The sequence below is a fragment of the Lynx rufus genome, unplaced genomic scaffold, assembly GCF_022079265.1.
Source record: "Lynx rufus isolate CCGP_SWC_20201006 ecotype Redwood Valley unplaced genomic scaffold, mLynRuf1.p SCAF_1, whole genome shotgun sequence".
NCBI classification, from domain to species: domain Eukaryota; kingdom Metazoa; phylum Chordata; class Mammalia; order Carnivora; family Felidae; genus Lynx; species Lynx rufus.
The window spans coordinates 183,056,212-183,080,379 of record NW_025814823.1 but is presented as its reverse complement, the minus strand read 5'-3'; the positions used below and the strand labels follow the sequence as shown (position 1 = coordinate 183,080,379).

At 35.2% G+C, this 24,168-nt stretch overlaps 1 non-coding gene across 1 annotated transcript; it reads left to right on the top strand.

Moving 5' to 3' along the window:
• Window positions 1-23,734: 23,734 nt before the first annotated feature.
• On the top strand, window positions 23,735-23,841 carry LOC124522968 (U6 spliceosomal RNA). The gene has a single exon (XR_006964883.1). It is a non-coding gene; the product is annotated as a U6 spliceosomal RNA (small nuclear RNA).
• The last annotated feature ends 327 nt before the right edge of the window (window positions 23,842-24,168 follow it).

Genomic DNA, 24,168 nt, shown 5'->3' with positions numbered 1-24,168 from the left:
TATATATCAAATAAAATAGTTGCTTCATTTCAATTTATACAACATTAAACAAGAGAAATTATTTATTTTACTATAATGACTCAACAAATTCAGAGAAAAAAGCCATGGAGCCATTAAGTCATTGGTAAATAGATAATCATTGGGACCAGGGGTTGATTTCAAGCCCTTCCACAGAAAGCTACAGGAATTTGCAAAATATACTTAATCTCATTGAGCCACAGTTGTGTTAAGTACATAACACATTTGATATCCAAGAAGACTTTGTTTTTCAAAGTAAGAGATCCTACATATACATTATTCCCAGTGCAGGTGCATACAATGCACCTTAAATTAATTCATATAATTTATAATAAAATAATCAACACTTGCTATAAAGTATCACAAATATCTACAGTATATTTCTATGCCATTTTTTTTTGGCCTTGTCCTAGACCAGGTCAAATTATCTATTGAGGTACAAGTTCAAAATGAAATCTAGCAAGCTGTCATACTGGCCATATGGGCTTCAAGCTTAATCAGGATGGGAACATTCCCCACTCATCATATCCTCAGCTTTCAATTATGGGTTTTACATTAAAGTTCAGTGAGCATCACAGATAAGCTCTCTTGATTAAGATCATTAAAGAATTCTTTATCTTTAGTTCAATGGCATCTTGCCTACAGATTTATTAGACTGCTTTTTTGGTACACTGCCTATTTCAGGGAGAAAATATTCCGCTACTACATACGGGCAGGATAAAGATTAAGCACAATTGCCAATTGCACATAAGGAGTCTGATGCATTCCTATTACCAAAAGGAATCTGTAGAGTCTGATATCCAGGAATAGGAAGGAACTTGAGACTATCCTCAAGCTCAGACTCCTGAACTGAGTCAGGTCAGGTGGTAGTATCTGGTGCACACATTAAGGCACTACAGATTTGGGTGCTGTCTAGTACCTTGTAACTGGAATGTGGTCTGCCTCCCAGGGCCTGTGTTCTTCCTGTTTTCTCACAAGACTCATAATGCTTTTCTCCAGGGGAGGCCTCTCCCACTCACATTCTCTTGATAGATAATAAGAAACTTTATTCTCTTGATATGTCTTTACAAAGTGGATAATTTACCAGTGAATCAAATATTTATTGAACACCTACAGTGGGTGAACGATGTTGAAAAGGCACTAAAAAGAAGCTAAGATTTCTAAGATACAATTCTTGTCATAATAAAAATGACAGTTTGGTTGAGCCAAGAAAATTTCTCATAAAATTATAATTAGCTTTATAAGGAAATATGTAAATGTCCCTTAAAGTGTGTTCCTCTGACCACTGGTATCAAAATCAAAGTGATTCTTGGGGTGCCCGGGTGGCTCAGTCAGTTGTGTCTGACTTCAGGTCATGATCTCACAATTCATGGGTTCAAGCCCCGCATTGAGCTCTGTGCTGACAGCTCAGAGCCTGGAGCCTGCTTCATATTCTGTGTCTCCTTCTCTCTCTGCCCCTCCCACCCGCTACTTGCAGTCTGTCTGTCTCTCAAAAAGAAAATAAAAACATTTTTAAAAAATCAAGATGATTCTTTTATATATGGTCCATATTGAAAATTATTCCGATACATGATAAATATCACTTATATGATAGAAACAAATGCTATACAGAAACAAAATGTAGGATATTAATACGAACAAGTACTCAATAAAGATGAACAAAAAGTGAATGAATATATGAAGCAGAGATTTGGAATGAATATATATCAAAATTGGTAGAAGTGATGAGGAAAGGTAATGATAGAAATACAAATAAGTTATTAACTAGATTCATGACCAAGAGAAGAACTGGAATAGAGATTCTATGACATTAATAATAATGTTATTATAGATGGGCATTTTTTATTTCCTTTTGTTGCCAAAATTATGACCAAATTAGAGAGCTCGAAAGCATGGGTCATTTTTGTAAAAGCTTTCATGGCTGTAATCTTACATTTTTTGAGGATACATTAAAGAAATAGTGAAGGCTAAAAGATGACATGAAGTTACATTAAAATATATTTCTAAAAACCAAGTGAAAAGAAACGTGATGTGTTAAATGGCATTACAGGTTAACGATGTAGTTATTTCCTTGGGGTGAAAGGTAAATATATGTAATTCCCAGCAATACAGTTCCTTTAACACTGATATATTAGGAATCTATTTTTAAAAAATAGATACTTCTACAGGACCCTTTCCCCTTATTCTCTGACTTTTTTTTTTATTTTTTAATTTTAAAATATCTCACCCAACACTTGTAACTGAAGCACCAATAGCTGAACACGTCCTTAAAACATTAAATTAAGAATGTGTGAATTAGTTTTTTTTGGTTTTTTTTGTTTTGTTTTCTATGTTTGAGTTTTACATTTTGTCAGAATAGAATGGTACATTATGCTTGAAAAATAACACATTATCTGTGAGCTTATGGTATTTGGATTTTATATTTATTTTTATAGTTGCATTATATCTTGTTTATAAAAATTACATGATCAAGTAAAAATAATAAACTTGATTTCACCATAATCCCACAAATCCAGAAGTAATCACTGTTATTATTTTATGTAGCAACATCTCTCTCTAGATATTCATTAAAGTGGGATATCATATGTGTTCAACCACTGCTCTTTTTTCATATTTGCTAATATATATTGGATAGCTTTCTAGAAATATTTTGTCCTTTAGCAAGAACAGAGACTTGGAAAAGCATATAAAGTGAAGAAAGTCATTACTCTAGTATGAATTACACCTAACTCATATGGGCCAGGAAACAAATGGCTAGTTCACATGCAGTTGCTGCTGTGAATCCCAATGCTAGCTGGCTGCATTAGTGAATTTGGTACTACTCCTGTGAAATCCATATAGAGTTCCAAATAACCAGCCATTCTAAATCACTTTAATGTTATTCATCATATCATTGTAAACTTCAGGTTTTAAGAGTTATTAATAGCCATATTACAATAATCGTTCTAATAAAATGGCACGTTCCAGTGCCATTACTGTAACAGCCAACACCAGTAAGCACCTTATTCTGCAGTGTTCTAGTGTGGAAACTATTTAAAGGCTTATAGTACGTCAACATTACCTTGCCCCTCTGAATGAAATTTTCCATGTGAAATGAATTTTTCCCACGTATAGATAAAATTTCGCTTGGTGGTGTGGCGTAGTCATTAAAGGTAGACTCATTTAAAAATGTTACCAAAACTAAAAGCATTTTTGTGTTCAGTGCATTATTGAAAATATTAGATAAGGAAGAAAAATTAACACTTGTGTGTTTCCTTATGATTTATGATGTGTTTTTGTATGATTTTCTCATTTAATGAAGAAGATGTGGAAAAACAGAAACAAGACGTCAGCATAATATTATAATATTCTAGACCCTGTCCTGCAATGATTAATCCAGGGATTCTTAATCTAGGTGGTACATTACAGTAACGTGAAGAGCTTAAAAAAAATATGATGGTCAGGCCACAGCACACACCAATTACATTAAATTCTCTGAGGTCAGAACTCCAGCCACTGATGATTTATTCAAGTTTTCAGGCTATTCCATTGTGTAGCCAAATTTGAGAACCAATAGTTTCCAATTGAAAAGTTTGATATAAAGGTAAAAATAATTTAATTGGAAGTTAAATGATATATTCAAACATAAAAAAATAGGTTGGAGTCATTATATTACAAAGTAAAATGTATTTTTTGTTATAACTAAAGTGTAGCATCATATCTCACTTGCTAAAAGCCACAAGGTTCTCTTTGCAGTGCTGTTGATATCAAGAAAAGTAATGGATGAGATAGATAAAGTTCCCCAGTATAGGTAAACTACCTCAATATCTATCTGCTTCTTTGTAAACAAAAAAAGAAACAAAATCTAAATACAAAACAGGAAATGATATAGATCATTGCTGTATGTTTTCTTAAAAGGGCACCTCAAAGGCTTATAGTGCATATCACAAAGAACTAGTACTCACTCTTTCCCTCAATCTCCCCCTCATAAACAACAACAACAACAACAGCAGAACATTGCTCAAAACTTTCCCTTTTCCCAAAGAATAGTCTCACCACCATATCCATCCATCCCCATCCAGACCTTTCTCTGAGCCATCTTGCACTCCCTATCACCTTCATGAAGTATCTGTCATCATACAGCTCCAGAAATCTAAGTTATTTTCTTGTCTTCCTGGTTTTTTATTATGCAAATTTATCCCTTTGGAATTTTGGCATACTGAATGATTAATTTAGGGAACAGCTGAGTGATTAGTTCGATGATGATGGCCAGAGAGATTGATAGAAACGAGTGAACAAGGGAGAATGCTATTGGCGTTAGTGGGGAGAGGCCAGGATTACTGTCAAACGTCTTAAAATGCCTGGAATAGTCCCTTACAACAAGGATTTTCCATCCCCATCATCAATAGCAGTGAGGTTGAAAAATTCTAGTCTAGACAGAGATCTTTCCCCAGATCTCTTATTTCTTTCCTCTTTTCTTCAGGGCTCTCCTGAAATGTCACCTGTTTAGTGAGACATTTCCAGATTACCTTATCTAAAATAATAGCTCTCACCACTTCATCTCTACCTCCTTAAATTACTTATTTTTTTATGACACTTGTCAATTTAATTTGTTGTAATGATAAAATAGATGTATGAAGCAAAAAAAAAAAGTATGTTTACAATAAATATCCAGTAGTTGTAAGATGGATTACACTTTCACTAATGTTAAAATGTCAGGGAAAACATAAAATACAATTTAGAATTGAGGAAATACGTCATTATCCATACTGTACAGAAAGGAAAACTGAGGCTTCAAGAGGTTAAGGAACTTGCCCAATATCATATTGTTATTAAGTGGCAGATGTATACCTCTCATGGTTAGATTTGCTCTTTAAAGCCTTTTTGACAAGTTGGGTTGGGGCTGGCAATAGGATGTTAAAGAAAGTTTCAGGGGTAGGGGAAAAAAAGCAGCAAAGGAAATGGAGAGAGAACATACATTCCAAATAGAAGTGTTCTTAAACAGCAAACAATTTCCTACACTCTAGGGCATTGCACTTAGCTCATCTGTAAGAGGCACAAACGACTAGTATTACTCAAGATGTAAAATAGCAAGGTCACTTGACACAAACTACACTAATGCAATCATAATACTTTAACTGTAAAATGCTCTGCTGTAAAACACAGCCAACATTCGACCATGTAGCTAAGTATCCTCCCTGGACTAATTATTTTTAAAAGTTAGACAGAAAACCGTTATAGTTTTAGGCACTCTTATCGACATAGGAGTGAATAAAGCACATTTCTGCCAACCAGGGGGTGAGGTTTAAGGAGCCTGGCATTCTTTTGCTTCCTCCCCCTCCCCGCCATCTTGATACTGTTTTGATCACACTACCAAGCAAGAGCTCAAAGCAAAGTTAACATGGTGGTACTAAATGAATTACACGTACCATAATGAATGATACTGTAGATACTAAACAACATGTAAATGCCCTCTCATATCCAAAGTTGCAAAAAAAGGGACGGGCTAACCATTCTTACGCTATAGCTGAGAAGTAAAAAACTCAACTTTTGGATGTTGATATTGAGCCCTTTTAGTTATACAACTATGGGTGTACCAAACAGTATAACTGGCAGAAATTCTGGAATAAATTTCAATTTGAGGTTTAAAAGGTTCCTGGATTTTTTTTTCTTTTGGATATTAAGAGGTTTTAAAGGAGCAAGCCCCAGTAAGAAGAATAAACACATCAGTAGATGTTGCAGAAACAGCACAGAGGGTTTTTCAGGGTGTGCTCAAATTCAGAAGATAGGAACTCTGAATTCACACTCTACCACTTGCTAATTGCAAACTTGGGCTGTTTCCTTAACTTCTGTGTGCCTCTGTTCTCTGAACAGTAAAGTGGGGATATTAGAAACACTGGCCTCAAAGGTCATGAGGAGCATTCGACACATTTAAGGCACATTAGAACAGTGTTAGCACTCACTGAACAATGAACGGGAAGGTGTTTGCTACTAATGGCTTCAGCCCACTGCCTTATGCACACCTGAAGTGACAAAACACAGTCCAGGGAATTCGTAGCCCATGCTTGTTGATTTGCTCCTATTTTGTTGTTGTTAAAATAGTTATTTAAACTATGGCACTGGGCAGAGCATAATCCATTTAAACCAATATGTTTTGCAAATTAACCCAGTAGGGCAAATTCCTTCATTTGTCCATAATAGGACATCATTCTTCTTGAGAGTTTGTTATACATTTAGGTTGAGAACAGGAGATCTTTCTTTACAAATAGTGTTTTTTTTCCCCCATACACACTCTTCATTCTCCCCTCCCCACACACAAAAGAGAGACCTCAAAAATACACAACGGCTTTTTCTTTTCCTCTGTCAGATGTAAGTTTTGAAGACTTCACAATTTATTGGTGGTCAGGTGGGAAAACAGAGTTTTCTAAAATGCAAACGTTTCTAAAAAGACCAGTGTCTCCTCTGGCAGCACCAGCTTCAAATGATCTGCCCACTGAGAGCATCTCAGTTTGATACATTCTGTTTCATAAAAGCTGATTCAGGCTTTAGACTCCTACAGGGTCTTCATAAAGTGGATATAAAATAATAATAAAAAAATAAGGCTAAAGCTTAAAGATTTAATCTAAAGAACATTTATTTTTTATCTCTCAGCTCTCATTTTAGAAGAAACATGTTGATTTTTTTTTCCAAAATATTTTTGGTTTACTTCAGTAGATTTCCTTCTGGTAGGATCCAAATAAGAAATGACTTGTGCTTAGTTTGGTATTTATAATTATACACCTTTTTTTCAGCAAATTAAAACATTTCCAACTGAACTCCCAGACAAAGTGTCAAGGTATTTTATTTTGCTTGGACTCACAGCCAGCAGTTACTCTCAAATGGAATCTGACTCAGGTAGCCATAACAATAGTAATGTTCTGCAACAATGAAGCTTTCTTTTTTCATAAAGAGAAAGAAGGAAAGAAAGAAAGAAGGAAAGAAAGGAAGAAAGGAAGAAAGGAAGAAAGAAAGAAAGAAAGAAAGAAAGAAAGAAAGAAAGAGGTATTTGTTTATGTTACATATCAGTGAAACGAATTAAGTGGAAATTTTTGAAAATGGTCATCATCTGACCTAGAATGTATTATATTAAGCAGTTAACTTTTGTAAACCCTACGTTTAAATGGATTGAGCACAAATCCTGGATCTTTCCTAGAAGAGGAGACTTAAGAATCCAGTCACGCACAAGATTTACAGTTACAGAAGCTTGGTATGTAACATGACATGACCAAAAAAAACCAAAACTTTTATGAGGGCCCCAGGTTTGTCTTCACCATGCACAAATATGTTTCCTCTATCCCATTATAATATTAGAGTCAGAATTGTATACTTGCAGAATAAGCTCTCTATTCCCCTAATCTAAAACACAAACAAACAAACAAATACTAGTTTATTGTTTCCCTTTGTATTTACACCTAATTGGTCTTGCAGAGTCATTAGCATTGTTTTCCACTCCACACAGTTGAGGATTTTTGTGTGGTGAAATGTTTACCTTATCTTTGATAGCCTTCCCTGGTTTAGTTTATAGATAAAACTGGACATTTTTTTTTCTGATGTTCTATGATTTCTTGTTTTCATATTTATATTGGTATACCTGAGATTTTCATGCAACAAATAGGGATTCATATTCATTATATTCCAAATATTTAGCATTTAAAGCAGTAGTACTTATTTTATTATTTTTTTTAAATCCACCATTCCCTCAATTGAAACCGCTATACTCATTGTTGGCTAAATACTCAGATATTTAGTTATAATATATTTTCTCCTACAGTATGAAATGATCTTCTATGTGCCCCTCCTGCCCCAGTACAAACTTGCCATTTTAACTATTGTAGCCTTTTCAGGCATTTAATCCCTGTGAGGATTATCTTCCCTACCTGCCACTTATGTTTCTTTCTATTTTTAATTTTATTAAAAAAAAACAGTATTTCTGGATAATCTTAATTTTTAAATTAAAATTCATTATAATATCATTTTGTCATGTTACTATAAATTCCAGTCGATATTTTAATTAGAGTATTAATTTAATATAAACACTTTTATAATGTGCCTATGCAATATTAAATCTTTCTATCAAGAAATAAGATTTTTTTTCTGTTTATCTGTCTTCTCTCATGTCCCTTAGTTGAATTTTAACATTTCTTTCATGTGAGCAATATATTTTCATATAGTTTTCTTGAAAATGTAATTACATGTGATAATTCCATGGGGCTTATTTTTTTTAATCTATAAAAATTTATGAGAATATCTTTTGACCTTGCAATTACACAGCTAGGAATTTACCTTGTAGAAATATTTCCCAAAGTACATGAAGTTATTTGTACAAGTATGTTGACTGAAGCATTGTTCATAATATTAAAAAATTGGAAGCAATTTAAATGCATATCAGTGAGGGGCTGTCTAAATACAATATGGTCCATAATTCCATATAATAGAATGCTTGCATCTGTAAAAAAAAAAAAAAAAAAAAAGATTAAGGTAGACTTTTATCCACTGATATGGAATGCTTTCCAAGCTATACTATTAAATAAAAATATATAAAGGGCAGACCAATGTATATAGTAGGTTGACATCTGTATAAATTTTGTGTAAATTTTAAAAGGATAATTATACTACAATATCAAAATCATTTTACAGAAGGACATACAAAAATATTTTAGTAGAATATTTCATAATGACGTATTTCTTAAGCATGAAACATGTTTTAGACATTGTTCTAAATGCTTTTTATAGAACTCATTCAATCTTCATCATAGTTCCTTTTTTTTTTCCTTTTCAAGTTTTTATTTAAATTCTAGTTAGTTAACATATATGGTAATATTTGTTTCAGGAGTAAATTTCAGTGATTGATCACTTACATACAACACCCAGTGCTCATCACAAGTGCCCTCCTTAGTACCCATCACTCATCTAGCCCATCCCCCACTCTCCCTCCCTCCATCAATCCTCAGTTTGTTTTGTAGAGTTAAGAGCCTCTTAGAGTTTCTTTCCCTCTCAATTTTTTTCCTTACCCTATGTTCATCTGTTTTGTTTCTTAAATTCCACATATGAGTGAAATCATATGGCATTTGACTTTCTCTGGTTTCACTAGTACACTCTAGCTCCATACACATTTTTGCAAATGGCAAGATTTCATTATTTTTGATGACGGAGTAATATCCCATGATGATAGATAGATAGATAGATAGATAGATAGATAGATAGATACCACATCTTCTTTATCCATTCATCAGTCAATGGGCATTCGGGCTCTTTCCATAGTTTGGTTGTTGTTAATTCTGCAATAAATATCAGGGTGCATGTGCCCCTTTAATCTGTATTTTTGTATCCTTTGTGTAAATTCCTAGTAGTGCAATTGCCCTGTTGTAGGGTAATTCTATTTTTAACTTTTTGAGGAACCTCCATACTGTTCTCCAGAGTGGCTGCGCCAGTTTGCTTTCTCACCAAGAGTGTGAGAGGGTTCCCCTTTTTCCACATCCTCACCAGCATCTGTTGTTTCCTCTGTTGTTAATTTTAGCCATTCTGATAGGTGCGAGGTGGTATCTCATGGTGGTTTTGGCTTGTACATTCTGATGATGAGTGAGCATACCTCATGAGCACTTCTAAATGGAAATACATGCTAAATGGAAATACATAGATTAGTTTAAAAGTGCTCATCTTTGGGAAAAAGGCCTAAGAAATGGGGTAAAGATAATTTATTTTGCTTTTGTAACTTTTTGTTCTAATATTTACCTATGACTGTAATACTTTTTATCGAAATTTAAGTTATTAGGTTTCAACCAAGTAATGGATGTGGATCTTTTGGTTCTGTTCTTATAATTTATAAAGTGATACAAAACCTGATGCTATATTTAAACAAAATTAGCAGTAGAAGGATAATGCAGATGCCCACATGAGGGGCAATATCTTAGAGAAAATGCGTATTCCTCTGTGCATGGCGAATATTGGGAGTAAAAAGTGGTAAAGAGAGGAACACTGCACCAAAAGGTAGTTGGAAGTATAAGAGACAGTCTTTCTGAGACTGAGTATTTCCATGACCTTCTGACTTGAATATATTTAATCTGCCTTTGAAATGATGAAAGTTATTAGCAACACATGACAAAGCAGCATGATATGTAAATTATTCTAAATCAATCTACATTAGAGTATTTGACTATTGAACAAGATTACTCTTCTTACAGATGATTCATAACATTGTTACTACTTTTAATTTATTACCCCTTTCTATAGGAGAAGTGATCTAATAATATTATAGAATTATATGAGATGTGTGATAGAAATATGATGTGATGGAACAATTGGGTCTTTGCACTAAAATAAATTTTATGAGTTACATGGTATTTAATAGTTTCTGGCTGGTGTTAAGTAATGCAGTAATTGGGATTTATCCAAGCAGGGATAGTATCAGTGGTGTGGATTTACTTCCAAAGAATTAGTTGCTTTCTTAGGCAAGTTATTTATGCATAATTTACCAGGTTGGGTCTCTCACATGTTCCTTCTAGAGACTGCAATGTGTATGCACCTGTGCAAGAATGTACAGCTGCATGTATAACAATGTGGTAATAAATGTAACACTATTGAAAATGAAAACTAGGGGCGCCTGGGTGGCGCAGTCGGTTAAGCGTCCGACTTCAGCCAGGTCACGATCTCGCGGTCCGTGAGTTCGAGCCCCGCGTCGGGCTCTGGGCTGATGGCTCAGAGCCTGGAGCCTGTTTCCGATTCTGAGTCTCCCTCTCTCTCTGCCCCTCCCCCGTTCATGCTCTGTCTCTCTCTGTCCCAAAAATAAATAAAAACGTGGAAAGAAAAAAAAAATAAAAAATAAAAAAAAGAAAATGAAAACTAGAATGTTATTGCAAATTGTAGGCTAAGATTGAAAAGCTTTGGAAAATAAGTAGCAAGATGCCTGCAGCCCAGCTCTAAATGTAGATAAGGTAGCAAGACTTCCTAAAAGATGGATGGGGGTGTAGCAAATGTGGAAAAGGGATGGAAGGGTGATTCCTAAAGAATCATGGGAAAGTAGGAAAATAGACAGCTCCTGTTCTACTTGACTCACTTCCTTAGTGTGCTTCCTCACAACACTACCCAGACTGAAGTCAGGGAAAGGAGAATATGAAATAGAACTAGAGTCTGACTACCTGAAAATGACAGTGTCTTAGAAATGTACATGACTGTAAATTATCAGTTATTGTAGGTAATGGGGAAGAGAAATGTGATGGTTAATTTTATGTGTCAACTTGGCTGAGCCACATGCCTCAATATGTGTCAAACATTATTCTGGGTATTTCTGTGGGAGTGTTTTTGGATGAGATTAGCATTTTGATCAGTGGACTTGGAGTAAAGCTGATGTCTTCCATGAGGTGGTGGGCCTCATCTAATTAGTTGAAGGTCAGCCTTAGAATAAAAAGACTTGACCTCCCTGAGCAAGAGTGAATTCTGCAACAGACAGCCTTTGGACTTGAACAATAATGGCTTGTCTCTGGGTCTGCAGCCTACTGGCTCACCCTACAGTTTTGGGCTTGACAGTCTCTTTCATTACCTGAGCCAATTCCTTAAAATAAACTTCTCTCTATATATTTACACATCCTATTGGTTTTCTTTCTCTGGAGAACTCTGACTAATACAGGGAACAAGAGAGCATGTTTGAAGCAGTGGTGGGAGAGAAAATAAAGCTGTCTTCTGCTTATGCCCTAAGAAATCTAGCCCATTCAATAAACTGGTTACAGACTAGACAATGTTTCCTCTTACACTGAAGACTGGAGAAAGACTCAGAGAAAGAGAAGAAAACACAGCAAATTTTTTCTCTTGCCCCTCTCTGCTGGTATAACTCACATCTCTTTCCTTTCATCCTTCTCCAATGTAATTGGTTCTATCATGTAAAAAGGTTGAAATTAGTCTCTTGCTGTTACAGAATTTGTCATATTATTACCCAGAAATTCATTTACGTCAGATAAAAGCATCTAAACTGGTATGAAATCGTTGATAGATATGTAACACCTCACAAGTAACTGCCATTTCCCCTTTTAACTGAATCTTGCAACTAAATAGGGGATTTTTAAATGGCACAATTATGAATCCACACTGAGTAGAGTTACAATCCACTGTGCTGCATATTCCATTACTGACTCACACTCATTTACAATGTGATACAAACTATGAAAATAAGTCACCTTGGATCCCAAATACCAAGGTTTCACGCCAATATATCTTATATTTCAATGCCTTTGGTCTAATAACATGAATGCCTTAGATATGCAGATTTAGAGCAGTTTATATACATTTGATGATGGTCTAAAAATAGCTTGATTCTCTTTCTCCTCCTTTTTTTTTTTTAATATCCTTGTTGCCTAAAGTGAAGCAAAGAATTATACTTGGGTATACTTTAAGAGAAGCAGATCTGGTAGTTGATTTACTCTCTTAGGCGATGGTTGTTTTTTCTACATCTTGCAGACTAATTTCTAAATCCCTTCCATGATTTGACTAGAAACTGCTTTTTTGTCTTTTCTACTAAATATCTGTTCTTTACATGAATGCACCACAGTATAAAATGCTGTACTTATTAATATATTGGGACCTCCTTTTATCCTCAGCATGCTGGTAGCCAACATCAGCCAGCCTCTTGACTGAGGAATGGAGAAACACCTTTTAGTGCAATCCCAAGGGAAGTAGGTAAAAATGGTAAAACTACCTCCAGATTTGACCTCTGTAAGTTCTCACATGATCATTCTTACAATATTATATCTTTGCTTACAAACTAATCTAGTTGCATGTAGAAAATCCAAGGACAGATCCTAAGGCTCCTGAATGGTGACATGTCGAATTAGCACATGGCACATGTGGTAAAGGACTCTAAAGGACTGTGTGGAAGGGAAATTCCATGGTGAGCCACCTTAGACTGTGACATGAAAAACAAATAAAGAGTTTGGTTGTTGACTACTACAACTAGCAGTCCTTACTATTAAAAATATAGATAGGAAAACTTTAGCCACAGTAAATTATTTTCATACTTTGTCCATGTTCTCCCAAATCCTGACATGTCCTCTGTCCTCTAACACCCAACTCTATGTACTAATCTCTTTTGTTTATTTAAGTTCTGATTCAAATTCTCCTCTCTCCCCCATATTCATGGCAGGACTTTACAATCACCACGGAACTTATTACATGTCTTATATCCCTCTTTATGTCATAATACATTTAATTTTCTATAGCAGCCAACATATTCTTATATATCCCTTATCAATTAGTCTAATACTTGGAACACATAGGTCTATAAAGCAAAATACTGATGCCCCACCAGGCTCATATCCATTCAGAAATCTATTAATATGTTTTGTATTCTCTAGCTGTATGCTAAATACAGCTAGGGAAGTATTTAGAAGGAAGTATTTAGAGAGTCCTGCAGAACCATAAACTTGTTGTTACAAGTCCTCTCATTTTTAAAATAAAACCCATTTGAACATTCCTGAGATGACTAAAATCAACATCTGAAAATGAGTAGTTGTATATCTAGCTGCAAAACATTTTTGTCTTAGTATACTTAAATCAAAATAATTAACAAGAAAGTTGAAAGTTACATTTGTTAGAAAAGAAAAAAAATGTAAGTAACATCCATTATACAAGTAGCTGTTGTGACACACTTTGCAGGTGAATCTTCAGTGAAGAGTTAAGAATTCTTCACATTTTAGAAACCATTAACATTTTGAAGTTACAGAATCCTGAGGTCAGCAGTAAGCAGACTAAATGGTACCCATGAGGACGTCAGCATATGTCCCCAAAAGTAAATTTCTTATCCCCTTATCACAAGAAGCAGCCTATTAAGTAGTTATGGTAGTAAATTTTAAATTCCCCTGAAGAAAAGGTTGACAAAATTGAATTATGAAGAAGAGCAAAGAAGATTAAATTACCAGAAGAAGAGCAAAGTCTTGGGAGTAACTTCATAGCAACCTTCAGGCCCATGAAGTTTTATTAAGTAGAGAGTAGGAAGGACACAATAAGATAACATTGCTGAATTTGCAAATGTTTGGATTATGTACATGTAATGTCTGAAGGGTGTAAACACAGCATGGGAGGATAAAGGGAATTTGAAAAAATTTCGTATTAGGGAGGTTTCAGGCCAACATATTCCTCATTCTAGAATCAAATGGCTATCAAGTCTACCCCTCTCATGTCTAAGTTGAGCAAACTGAATCTTAGAGAGGTTAAACAGAATTGGTACATTACTCCAGATCTCAGAATTTGGAAGTATTTAAGAGTCCTGCAGAAACATAAACTTGTTGTTACAAGTCCTCTCATTTTTAAAATAAAACCCATTTGAACATTCCTGAGATGACTGAAATCAACATCTGAAAATGAGGAATATACGTTGGATTAATTCCGTCTTTGCTGTTTCTCCTACTTTGAGTCAGGTAAGATCAGACTGCAGCTACTTCTGCAAATTCTTTTGGTTGAGTTGTAAATGCTTTAGAAACATCAGCATACTCACTGACCAAGTTTACTGAACTATTTATATACTGAACCTATTTATATAGGTCATAGTATGGCCACTTTTGGTGTGTCTCTCCATGATTAAAGGATTCTTTTGTTCGGGATCCTAACCTGAATAAAGTCGACCCAGAGAAGGAAGGTAACTATTATATGGGAGTCTCATGTCATTGCCTTTTCTGCATATATTACATTTCATTCTATAAATATTGATTAAGCTTGCATGTAGTTAAAAGTTATCAAAAAATTGCTCTTCCCAAGGGACTCACAACTGAGTCCCTGAATCATTCATTTAGGAATGATTCATGGGGCAGTTTTTCCACGTTGGAAATTCTTGTAGTGAAATATCATTACTGTCATCAGAAAAACTAAATATTATACAATGAAAATTTTGTACACATTTTCTTATATGACAGGGAGAAGAAGTAAATTTTGCTGTGGTTAATATGGCAGTACTCACACAGTATAATGATTATTTTATATTTTGCAACTCAGTACCATCTAAATAGACCAAGCCACACTAAGCTAAAAGGAGCCTTATGGAGCCATATAGCTTTTGTTGGCGAACCTAAGAATGAATGAGCCCAATCATTACATTTATTGATTTATATGACAGGGGCGCCTGGGTGGCTTATTTGGTTGAGCATCTTACTCTTGATTTTGGCTCAGGTCATGACCTCACAGTTGGTAGGATGGAGTCCTGTGTTGTGCTGTCAGTGAGGAGCCTGCTCGAGTTCTTTCCCTCTTCTCTCTCTGCCCTTCCACTGTTCTCTTTCTCTCTCTCTCTCTCTCTCTCTCTCTCTCTTTCTCTCTCTAAACAAACAAACAAACATTTAAAAAATAGAACAAATTTATACAACAGAACAATGTGGGTGGTGATAATTATTGTGGAGAGTGATAAAGTAGGGAGGGGAGACAGAGAATTCTGGAGTGTAAGAGGTGCAATTTTTCAAAGGACAGAATACAAGAGTGACGCTTAGAAATCGCTTCTGAGCGACGAACCAGATGAGTAGAGTAAGTGAACCATGTAGGAAATCTGGGCAAGAGTTCTAGGAAAGGGAATATGTTCTGGGAATGTTCTGAACTGAGGAGCTGCAAGAAGACCAGGGGTGAATTAGTTGAAAATAAAGTCAGAGACATATTGTAGAACTGGATTATATAGGGTTTGTGCACGATTATGAAGATTTCAGTTTTCCTGAAAGTGAGTTCAGAAGATACCTGTTTTAAATAAAATAATTCAATGAAATGTCTTCTATCTTACCAGGATAGCTCTGGCTGTTTTCCTAAAACTATAGGAGAATAGACATAGTAAGGTGAATGTAGGGGCAGAAAAACCAGTGGAAAGATTATTAAATAACATAAGAGAGAATGGTGTGTTGGAACAGAGTATTTAGCGTGGGAAGTCTGAAAAGGCATACATTTTGAAGGTAAAAAACAATAAGACTTACTAAGGATTAAATGTCAGTCGTGAAAAAGATAGGAATCAAGAATGACTCCAATACTTTTGTTCTGAAACCTAGAAAGTTGAATTGTCATTTAAAGAGATGAGAATACTGTGGGAAGAATAGGTCTAGGGGGAAAGACCAGAAGGTAAATTTCAGATATACTACATTTGAAATGCCAACTAAATTCATGGGAGATATGTCAGGTGGACAGTTAGGTATGTGATTCTGAAGTTCAGGGGACAGGTTCCAGTTAGAATTATAGATGTAGAAGATATTATTGTGCAGAATACTTAAATTCATGACACTGAATAAGTATGCTAAGGGAGTAAATGCGTAGATCAAAAAGAGATGAGGTTCAAGGTCTGAACAAGGATCATGGAATTTGGGGGCTGAGGACTGGGAAAGAATGGTAAAGTGGATCAAAGAGAAGCCAATTATGGAATAAATTCAGAAACAGGTAGTATCCTGGAAGGTAGTGTCATTGTTGGAATTTCTAATGCTTTTTTTTTTTTTTTTTTTACATTACATCATCTTAAAACTTTAAACCCTTACTCCCAAGTCATTCTCCTCATGGTTTTATGAAGAATTCCTATCATATTAGGGCTTGCAAAAGTAGGAAGTCAAATATCCTGTCAAGTATTTGGTAACCTTTACCTCAAATTTAGATTTTATAGTAATTTCATGAATTAAATCAATGAACTTCCTAAGTACCTAGCAGAGTTATCATTGACTTCTTAAACTTCATTGGAAATTTATTCCAGACACAGAAATTCAAGCACAATCTAAATCACACATGGAGAAGAAAAATACAACTTTAAAAGTTTTAATAAGGCCAAATCTCATCAGTTCTCCTATTTTAATGCCTAATGAATTAGGGTAATTGAAATATTCATGTTAATAGCGGGTGTTGAGCAAATTAAAAAAAAAAAGATGAAAATAAATTACCAGCCCTTACCTTCACCCCTCTCACACAATTAATACAAGGGTGAGAAGTAAAGAGATGAATCTCTCTTTAACCTCTTACCCAATCAATCACCCACTTCTACTTAGTTTTTCTAGCTCACCCGTAAACTCATCCTTAGAGATACTGCTCATGTATAGGTGTCAAAAATCACTTCTCTCAGAGTTTGAAATAGCTTCCTACTTGCTTGCTCTGCCTTTGCTTTCTCTCTATTTTTGCCTATCATAAATATAGCTATTGAAATTGTCACATTGAAATACACTGGATTCCTATTTATAGTTTTTTCATATCTCTCGTTTTATTTATTCTTTCTAGTTTTCTCTCTTTCCTGCTCAGACATCATTATAATGTGGTTAGTCTTTTAGGAGAATTTTGGCTTTGTGGATCAACTCTGTTTCCTTGAATTTATATTTCAATAAATTGTGCTTTCATCTTTATTGACTCATTTCCCTCCTTCTCTTTTCTTTTTTTTTCCTTTTCAGCCTCTTGAGTTATGAGCATTAATTTTTAAATTTCAAGGTTTTGTCCAATGTATACATGTTGAGCCCCACATTTATTTCCGAATGCTACTCTGGTGGCATCTCATAGTGTACTTTTATTTGTAACTCTTCTAAACTTTAGTGATTTTTTTTTCCTATTGTAATCAAGAGTTATTTAAATGAATGTTTCCAAGCAAAAACATTTATTTTCCGCTGTTATGTTCAAGGTCTTGTATTGTTCCTTTCTATTATTATTGTCTTGTCTTCTATAGCCTTTATGATCTCTCCTTTTTGAGATTTCTTGAAATTTTCCTCAGTGGTTTGTATAATAGTCCATTTGTGTGAAAGTTCCATACATACTTAAAACGAATTACTTTGACAATTTTAAACACAGACCCACTTTAGACAAATCTGGTTAATAACAGTAAGCCAATAATCTATTAAAGACTGAATAAATATTTATATTTGTAATGTGCCAAGTGCTGTACAAGGCAGTAAAGATATTGCAATGAAAATAAAATTTCTGTTCTCATTGGGTCTGATCAGAAAACAGAAAGTAAACAAGCAAGTAAACCTATTATGTATCAATACCTGATAAATTGAGTAGAGATACAAAAGTAGTGCTCAGTGGATGAAGAGTACCAGGAAGGGAAACCAGAAGGCTGTTATTTTATAAAGGTCAGACAGGTCATCAAATGAGATGACATTTGAGGCAGGACCTCAAAGAAGTAAGGAACAACCTTGTGAACATCTGGGAAGCCATTGTTCTACATAAGGGAGTGTTAATAGAAACAGCCCAAGGCAACAACATTCCTGGTGTATTCCAGTAATAGCAAGGAGGTCAAAGTGGCTGGAGAACTTTAAGTAAGGGAAAAGTATTGGTCGGATGAGGGTGGTGGGCAGATCACGCAGTGGCTTGGGAGCCATGCAAGCAACATCAGCTTTTATTCTGAATGAAATGGGAAACCTTTGGTGGGCTTTGAACATAGAAACACTGTGATCTGACAGGAAATTTTGTTAAAAGAATCCCTCTGTGTTGCTGGGTTGAGAATAAGCTTGGATGTGGGGAAGAACTGAGCAAGGACAACTGGAGGCCAATTAGGATTTAGGGGAGATTTAAAGGTGGCATCGAGCAGGGTGTAGCACTTAACATAGTGAAAAGTGGTTGGATTCATGGTGTGTTTTGAAGGTAGAGTCAGGATTTAAAAACAGACTGGGAAAGTAGTATGAAAGAAAGAGAGGGCCCAAGGATGATGTTAAAGTTTTTGGAGTGAGCAGTGGGAGGATGGAATTTACCACTTAGAGACAGGAAAATCTGTGGATGGAGTGGGTTTGTATGTTTATTTTTAGACATTTTACATTTGAGTTGCTAATGATACAGAGAGGAGGCTGAATAGCAGTTGGATAAAAAAAAAAAAAAGTCTTTAGATCAGGGGAATTATTTGGACTCTGTGTAGACATTTGAGATTTTTTGGAGAGATTAAAAAAGCCATGGGCCTACATGAGATATCCTAAAGACTGGATATTAAAAAGATTAGAGATAAGACTGAGAAGTGAAACCATTTGGGCACTTCTGTGTTTAATTGTAGAGGAAATGAAAATAAACCATTCAAAGAGCCTGAGAAGGAGTGTTTGGTAAGGAAGTAGAAGGATCAAGATACTGTGATTTCACAGGAGCCAAAAATGTCAATAGGCAGGGAGCAATCAGTTCTGTCAGATATACTAGGTCAAGAAGGATGAAGACTGGAAAGTTTACATTGAATTTAGCAATGTTGATGTCATTAGTGACACAGACAAGGGCTGATGATGTCCCTTGGTAGGGATGAACGCCTGATGGAGTCAGTTCAAGAGAGACCAATGTGTACATACCATTGTTTTCAAGGAATTCCTATAAACTTGACATGAGACAATGTCCAGAATGGAAAAATTGAAAGATAAAATTCTTGAATTTTTGTCTTTGAGTAAACCAAAGGGGTTTAGATCCAGTCCAAAAATGGAGAAAGGTACTAAAAGAGAAGACTTTTACTTGATTTATGTCTCTGTGTATTTCACAAGGGGCAATGTACACGTCTTATTACGGTTGGAGAAGCATTGCCTGTTTTCTGCCAAAAGTCCTTGCAATCAGGGTGCGTGGGTGGCTCAGTCAGTTAACCATCTGACTTCAGCCCAGGTCATGATCTCACAGTTCATGAGTCCGAGTCCCACATTGAGCTCTGTGCTGAGAGCTCAGAGCCTGGATCCTGCTTCAGATTCTATGTCTCCCTCTCTCTGCCCCTCTCTCTCTCTCTCTCTCAAAAATAAACAAACATTAAAAAAAAAAAGTTGTTTAAAAAAAAAAAAAAGAAGTCCTTGCAATCATGTGTTTTCCTTGCACTCCTATCTCTCACATACAGGATAGGAAAGGTCAAAGAACTTAAAATTTACCTCTCTCTTACCCATTTGATAAGCCCACCTTGAAGATATATGTCTACTAATGAGGTAGTATTTTTCTCTTTTTAAAAATTTAAACCTTCTTAATTCCCTCTGATTATATCAATTATACTCATTACAATTAACATAATTTTGGGTAGTGATCTTTCCATATGTATTTTACCATAGCTCTATTTCATGGTGTTTATTTTCCTTAAATATTTGGGGACCATTGGTTTCCCATTCATGTCTGTGTTTGAGAACTCCTGCTTTTATCAGAGCCATGCTCGAATGAGAGCTGCTACAGGAGATCTGGTAGTGTTTGCAGGGTGATGTGGGATCCCTTCCCCTCCTGGGTCTGTTATTATTCAGAACACTGATTGGCTTCTCCTATCGCAGGGCTGATTCTCATTATTCCTCTCTTGGTACACACTTCCTACACTTTTGCTTGGGAGATAGGGGCTACATTCCAAAAGCTCTGATGGTAGCTGTCTGATTGGTCACCCTGATATTTGCTTAATGTTCGCCTTTGCCTGGGTATTTACTCCTGGAGCCTGGCTGGTTCTCCTCTACATTCACTCTGGCTCTAAAAAAGATTTTTTTTTTTTGGTGTATTTTTGATAATGGTTGTCTCTGGTCACTTTCCTGTACATATGACCAATTCTGCCCTCTTTCAGAAGATCCCCCAAATTTCTCACTTATTAATTCTATAACTTATTTTACAATTCTGGTATTTTTCACTGATAAATTCTTCTCTGCATTTATGTGAGATTTGGTACAGGGGTAATTTAGAAGAGTATTGATAAATGTCAATATTCATTCAGTCACCATTTTAACTAATTTTTAGGTTTCTAAAAATTTTTTTTTTCAACGTTTTTTTTATTTATTTTTTTTGGGACAGAGAGAAACAGAGCATGAACGGGGGAGGGGCAGAGAGAGAGGGAGACACAGCATCAGAAACAGGCTCCAGGCTCCGAGCCATCAGCCCAGAGCCTGACGCGGGGCTCGAACTCACAGACCGCAAGATCGTGACCTGGCTGAAGTCGGACGCTTAACCGACTGCGCCACCCAGGCGCCCCTGATTTTTAGGTTTCTAACTTACTCGAAAACCTGTCATAGGTCTCCATTTTTTTTGTATTTTTTTAATAATAAGAAAAACATGCTTATGTTAGAAAATATTTTAAAAAGTGTTTACATAAAAAAATTTCTCTTTTAATTTCACTCTAATCCTACTCACTTCTTATCTTCTGAGGGGTAATTTCCTTTGGTAGTTTTTCATATAGATATATATGCAGGTATATAAATAAATATTTTCTATTTTATTTTCACATAAATAAAAATTATATTGCACATATTACTATTTCAAAAGTATTATATTGGAAACTTTTCATGTCTATACATATAAACCTTTGTGTGTTTTATTATCTCCATTTTATATAGAGATAATGAAGTAGAAAATTATTAGCTAAAGTCAATAACATAACATAAAGTAACATAAAGGTGACTGAATCGCAAAGAATATAATAGCCATAGTTAAAGGTTGGGATTCTGAGGGCTCACCTGTGAACTTGGAAATTTTCCCTCAGCTGTAAAATGGTGAGGATAATAATGATAATAAATCTTATAAAATTATTGTAATATATGAAAAAAATGCACAGAAAATGCTGTGATGTCTGGGATATAGTAAGTGCTCTATAATGTCAATTGTATTATTAAAAGAAACAAAATAAACTACCAGGTTATACCAGACAACAAATAAACCATAAATATTCCCAGATACCTTGGTATCTGAAGAATAGTATCCCAAAACAGTTCTTTAAATTCAGAGAACATAGGACATCAGTATGAGGGTAGAATAAAGTACTCCTCAAAGATATTCTCACCTCTGGATACTTTTTCTTTTACCTTCCATTTTAGTTTTCCCTATAATGATTGTACTTCAGAGATTGAGGGGAGGGGAGTTATTACTGATTTTTTTTTTTTTGTCTTTATGAGCTCACTGGCCAAAGTATTTACCCAACTAGGTAAACACTATAAAAATGGAAACCAAAATGCTACCTCTAACAGAACTGTTGTTCCAAGATTGGAAAGACTCCCCCACACATATTTACTTACATCAGGCATGTTCATATATGAGGGATGCTCTTTTTGTCTTTCTGCAAGGCAAGGCTTAGGTAAAGGATGCAAAAGAATTGTTCCTAAGAGTGCTGATGTTAGAAGTTTATCAACATCTTCATTAAGAGTATGCCCTGGAAAGTTCACCACTCAGAAAACTGGACTGCCTTAGAGCTCAAAAGAAGGTTGAAACCACCTACTTACAACTCATTAATTTTACAGAGTTTTTTTTTTTTAAGTTTATTCATCTATTTTGAGAGAAACAGAGACAGCACGAGTTGAGGAGGATCAGAGAGAGAGGAGACAGAGAATCCAAGACAGGATCTGTGCTGCCAGCACAGAGCTTGACACGGGGCTTGAACTTATGAAACCATGAGATCATGACCTGAGCTGAACCCAGGAGTCAGCTGCTTAATCAACTGAACCACCCAGGTGCCCTTAATTTTAGAGTTTCCTAAAAAGGACCAAAGCTTTTAAAGATGTGCTACACTATTTTTGTTATTTCCTTGGCTCAATATAAGTGGTTGACTGAATTCATGAATCAATTCATGAATTAAAAGTATAAACATAGTACAGTAAACCCTTGGTTTGCAAGCATAATTTGTTCTGGAAACATGCTTGTAAGATAAAGCACTTGTATATCAAAGCAAATTTCCCCATAAGAAATAATGGAAACTCAGATGATTTGTTCCACAACCCAAAAATATTCATATACAAAATCGCAATACTGTAATGTAATACAAAATAATAAAGAAAATACAAAATATAAAGAAAAATAAACAACCCACACTTAGCTTTGAAAACCTTAGTGGCTGTTGTGAGGGAGACAAGAGAGAGGAGCATTATTGTATGGGATGCCTTTCACTATCACTAACAGAATCACTGTGACCTATTGGCTTAATGGAATCTTTTTCTGCATGGGGGCCATTGTATATGCTCTCATGGATGTTGACTACAGTACAGTATTAATGAACTCTTGTCATATACTGTATTTAATGTAACTGGCAATAAGGCAGTAGAGGAAAGGGTCTGTATCTACAGGCAGCCTGACCTAGAATGAAGCAAAGCATTCCTAAGCTTACTCTTGTATGGAAGATCAAAGGACTGTCCATAGGTGCTTTTAAGTGGCAAAAAATACACTAGTGCCAGTTGAGGGCACCTTCCAACATTCTGAGAAATCCCTGATTTCTACCAAACAGCATGGCCTGAGACAGAGCATTCAAGCATGGGAGATGACCACCCACAATCCCACAGTGAGAGAGAGAGAGATATATATATATAGAGAGAGAAGAACCTTGACTCAGTTGTGAGATGTGATGTTCTGCGTTTCATACTACTTATATTGTAAGACATCGCTCATTTATCAAGTTAAAATTTATTAGAAATGTTTGCTTGTCTTGCAGAACACTTGCAGAGCAAGTTACTACAAATGCAAGGTTTTACTGTACATACCACAATAGAATACTATATATCAATAAAAATAAACTACCGTTACTTTCAGTAAATTATATAAATCTTAGCATTATCATACTGTTTTATAACAGTAACTTTAAAAAGATTATATAGAGTGTGTGCCTTTTTATAAAGTTAAAAACATCTAAAATGATGTGTGTTTTTAGGGCATACACTGTATTAAGGAACTCTGCACACATATACCCCCAAGAGCGTGATCATTCAGGATGATTGTTACTTTGGGTTGGGGAAGGAAGAGAAAAGAATAGAAGACCACGTGAGCTCATTTAAGTTACCATCAGGGCTCTACTTTTCATAATTGATGCAGGTTCACTATGTTATTTAAAATAAGCAAACAAGTGCTCGCTTCGGCAGCACATATACTAAAATTGGAACGATACAGAGAAGATTAGCATGGCCCCTGCGCAAGGATGGCATGCAAATTCGTGAAGCGTTCCATATTTTTAATAAACTTCATATATTGAAAAAAATAAAATAAGCAAACAAATAAATAGAATGAACCATTCGTGTCTTGAAACAAGAATTGTAATTAATCTAGGTCCTAGGAAAATAAATAGTTTAAAAAAAAAAACATAAAACTTTGCAAAGAGAACTTATAATTTTTCCCCTCTCTCCCTCTCCATCAGGAGTCAATTGAAATACTAAACATATTTCTAAGATTCTAATGGATTCTAAGATTCTCTGGCTTTTTTTCAAATGTCAGCAGTCACACAACTCAAGGAGAAACTTTTGATATTCACATTTATTGTAATATAGAATATAAATGCATTTT